This window comes from Crocuta crocuta, unplaced genomic scaffold, assembly GCF_008692635.1.
Source record: "Crocuta crocuta isolate KB4526 unplaced genomic scaffold, BGI_CrCroc_1.0 scaffold24, whole genome shotgun sequence".
NCBI lineage: Eukaryota > Metazoa > Chordata > Mammalia > Carnivora > Hyaenidae > Crocuta > Crocuta crocuta.
This window is the reverse complement of record NW_027530974.1, coordinates 4,785,063-4,785,290: the sequence shown is the minus strand read 5'-3', so window position 1 is coordinate 4,785,290 and position 228 is coordinate 4,785,063.

Genomic DNA, 228 nt, shown 5'->3' with positions numbered 1-228 from the left:
GGGTTCGAATTAATAGAGCTGCTTTAGCTGTTTTCCCTTTCCCTTTCTCGCTCGTTTAAACCCCACTGCAACGTAGGGAGGGGGGCTGGATTCTCCGTTGAGCTGATGGAGGAGGGGGAGCAAGTTGAAACAATCGAGTGGGCGCGCCAGGACTCCCCGGCTCCAGGCGGGGAGGGGAGAGGGAGCCCCTGTTCTGAGCCAGGAGGGGGCGGGGTTGGGCCCAGAAAC